Genomic DNA, 4,033 nt, shown 5'->3' with positions numbered 1-4,033 from the left:
TTTTTTAAAAATTTCTTTCAAATAACATTTGGAGTGTGTTGTGAGCATGGGCAGCCTGTGCATTCCTCTGCAGGTGCACTGCTCACAGCCTGCACACCGCTGCCCCTGAAGCAGCCAAACGCTGGTGAGATGCTGTGGGGGGGGCGAGTCCTGCTGCTCCCCACAGCCCCCACAGCCCTCCAGCAGCACAGTGGGTGCTGGTGGCTTCCAGCATCAACTGGTGCCTGGGGGAGCCCTGGCACAGCCTCGGCGCTGGGGCTGTTTTGGGTTATGGGCACCTCCCAGGCATTGCTTTCTGTGCTGGATTGAGAGCCTGGGCACTGCAGGAGTCCTGGAACTGAGCTATTGCTGTTTCACTGTAAATTGAAGTTAAATAGTGATACGTACACACCTATGTTATCTATCCTGAAAAACACTAATCGTAGGTTATTAGCCTGATGTTAAGTTGCATGACTAGAGATAATGTCCACAGGACCTGGTGCTCTGCAGAAGATGGAGCCTGGGGAGAGCACTGACTCGGGGGGCTGTTTTTCTTCCTCTTTTCTTGTTTTTGAGGAAAGGTGACGGGAGGAAGGAGAGCTCCCAAACGCTGAGGGGCTGGGGACAGTTTGCCAGGAGTGCATTGCATCGGCTGATTGCCCTTCTGCAGTGGGGGGCCAAGCATCAATGGTCCCCAGGCAGGCAGGGGCACCAGTGCAGTGCTGCGGGGCTGATGCTCACCATGCAGTTACAAGCATCAACTTGCTCAGCTCCCCAGGCTCTGGTTTTGTCCAGCTTTTGCCCTGTCCCTCCTTTCTGGGGAAAGCCCTGAACTTTAGGACAGCCTTTCCTTATTTGTAGGTAGCCCTTCTCCCCAGTGCTGTCCCCCTTGGCAGGGAGGGGCTTTTCCCTCACCTCCCCTTATTTTTGCCTCAGTCAAACCAAAGTGGGGACGAGCAGTGCTGCTGCACTGGTGGCAGGAGCGCTGCAGCTATGCCTGTGAGATGGATTGGTATTGATGGAATGGTATTGCTGCCCTGGGGATGGACCAGAAAGAATCTGTGGGGTTAGGGGGAGAGGGGTGGGATTTTTGGAATTAAAGTTTGGAGCAAAAAACTACTGTAAATATCTTTTTGTTTGTTCTTCTGTTGTCAAATAAAAGTTTTTGTTTGTTTCTTTTTTAAATACGAGATCTGAGTCAGGCTGTGTTATGTCACTCTTGCTCCTCCCTCACCTCATTGCCCAACGTGCTGACACGCCGCAGTGCCAGCCCCCAGCTCCTGACACTCAGCCAAAGCAGCTTAAGAGGTCTAAGAGCCAGTGCTGGGTGAGGGAAAAAAGGGGCCTGTGCCTGGCACCAGCTTGCACCTACCCATTTGGTCTGGTGGCCATTACCTGCTCATTGCCACAGCACTGGGTCCTGATGCCTGCAAGCAGAGAGCCCCCTCCTCTGCCTGGCCTGGATTAGAAAAGTTGGACAGCAACACTGATAGACCTTTACTGAAGGGGAAAAAATGATAAAAAGTTCATGTCTTGACCCTGCCTGATGCTCAGGTGACATGCAAGCCTGACCGCAGAGCAGCAGCCACTTGCTCCTCCATGTGCAGCTGTGACATGTAGCAGCAGCAACAGCAGAATTGCTGCCCTGGGCACTATGGCAGGGCTGGGTGCCTGAGCAGAGCTTCCCAGCCTGAGGCAGACGCTGGTGGTGTTCACAGTGGTCTGCTGGTGGTTTCCAATGTGCACATCCTGCACTGCAGTCCTGATGGTTCCTGCTGCCCTATCCTGTGCCCCAGGCCCTGGGCAGGGGCCATAGAAGGATGTAGGCCGCTAGTCCCCCTGCAGAGCCTCACTCATGCAGCTCCAAGGATACCTTTTGGCAACTCTGGGGAAAGGAACAGCAACGATTGACCCCACCTTGTGCCTTCTGCTGCTGATTTCTGTTCTTGGTGATGGGCGTGGGCTGGGGTACCCTGGAGGCAGGGAGGTATCAAAGGACTGAGCTAGCACACAGCTAGGACCACCAGCCCAGCACAGGGAAGACTGCAGCAATGAGGGTTGTGGCAGATTAAAACACAACTGGTAGTCTCCCACCCAGCTCTGCTTGCTTCTCCAGCAGCCCCAAGAGACTCCTCAAGCTCCCTGAGCCCCAAGCTGGGCTCTGGGCACCCCTCGCAGCTTGGGCAGGCTTTGGGCAGAGCCTTGGGGACCTGCATTCAGCCCTGCTGGGCTGGGGTCACCAGACTTCAGCAGAGCTTGGGCTCCTCAACACCTTCCCTGTAAAGAGACAATGGGAAGGTACAAGATGCTGGGCATTGGGAAAGCAGGGGCTGCTACCTGCCTCTGAGCACAGCCGCAGGGCTCGGCTCTGCTCTGCCACTGCCCCTGTCACCTGCTTCTACGCAGAAAGAGGAGGGCAAGAAGCCATGAAAGTGAGCAGCAGAGATGGCAACAGCCCTCACCTCTGTCCTGAAAGGCAAGAAGTGTGGATTTGTGCCCTTTGGAGAGGTCCTACCTCCTGACCCCAGCCATGCTCTGTTCTCCATCTAGCTAAAAAAAGCCCTGTTACTGCAATGCTTTCATGCCACATGTGATGCCTCTACTACCCTGAGAAGATACACGTGGTGGGGAGGCCTGGGCCAGGCTCCGAGGTGAACGCAACCCCCATCGCTAGGGCAGAGCAAGGTGGCATGCTCCACAGCAGTGCAATCAGAGGGTCAAATTATAGGTGGTGTCATCATCTCCGCAGCACTGCAAACTGTTCCATTGCTGCTCTGCTGCTCTTACTGCCTCACCTCCCAGTGCTCCCCCAGCGAGGAGCTGTGCACTGCCGCAGTGTCAAGAGCTCTGCAGGGTGCTCGGTATGCTCGACTTCTGCAGAGGGCACTGCTGGTGTCAGGGGAGTCCCACAGCCATCCCAGCTGACACGTCCGTTATTTATAGGAAAACTGACACGGTGGAGCTGATTTCAAGTTTGACCAAAGCACGACTGACGCGAGGGCAGTCCTCATTTAAAACAACAGCCGCGGAGATTCACACCTGCTGGAGCACGAGGCCGGATAAGAAAGGCGACCTGCCGCCCGGACGTGGGCACAGCGTGCCCGCCCCGTGCTGCGGTTATGCCGGAGCCCTCGGCCGGGCGGCGCGCACCGCTCGGTCAGACACGGGGCAGCGGCTGAGCGGGAGACTCCGCCAGGCAGCACGTGAGCGAGGGGAAGGCGGCTGTGGGAGGAGGCTGAGGCCCCGGCAGGCGGGCACGTCTCAACCCGCGCCCCACGCTCCTGATCCCCAGTACCCCGCTCCCCGGTACGCGTCCCGGAGAAGCATCGACGTAGCGCTGTCCGCGGGGCTCGGAGCCGGCCGACCTGAGGGACCCGCCGCGCCGTGTCGGGACCCCCCGCGAGCACAGGGAGGAGCTGCGACTGCTGTACCGCCCTCAGCTGACAGCGGAAGTCCCGCCTTTTCCAGCGGCCTCAGCGCCCACTTTTCCCGGAAGTTCATACCCGGTTTCCTTCACATTGTCTGTTGTGATTGGCTGGCGGGTCCGGCGGCCCCTCATCAGATTACCCGGAAGTACACGGAGCACGGAAAACCCTTCCCCTCATACACGGGAGCAGCCATTTTATTTTGACCGCCATTTTATGGCGGGAGCAGCCATTTTGTTAAACGTCACACTGCTCTCTGATTGGCCGGCGGCCATTCTTCACACCCCACACCCACGTGCTCTGAGGCAGCGCTGTGATTGGCTGCGCTCCTTCTTCGCACCGTGAAGCGCTGAGGCGCAGCGATGGCTGCGTTTACAGCCGGTGACTGCGGATATAGTCGTGCAGAAGCGTGTACGGACACGTATAAACGTTTTATTTATCTGTTTTTCTCTATTTGTATGTATACGCATATAGCTTTACACATACATGTAAATTTATCGAGCTGCAGAAATTAAACGCAGAGCCCTCGGGCCCTGGGATGAGCGCGGTGCGAAGCGCGCAGCCTGACGTGCCTCCACGGCTGCTGCAGCACAGCGGCTGCACGGCTGATCGCTGCTGCCACGCGTCCG

This window comes from Meleagris gallopavo, chromosome 22 (assembly GCF_000146605.3).
Source record: "Meleagris gallopavo isolate NT-WF06-2002-E0010 breed Aviagen turkey brand Nicholas breeding stock chromosome 22, Turkey_5.1, whole genome shotgun sequence".
NCBI lineage: Eukaryota > Metazoa > Chordata > Aves > Galliformes > Phasianidae > Meleagris > Meleagris gallopavo.
This window is presented reverse-complemented; position numbering follows the sequence as displayed.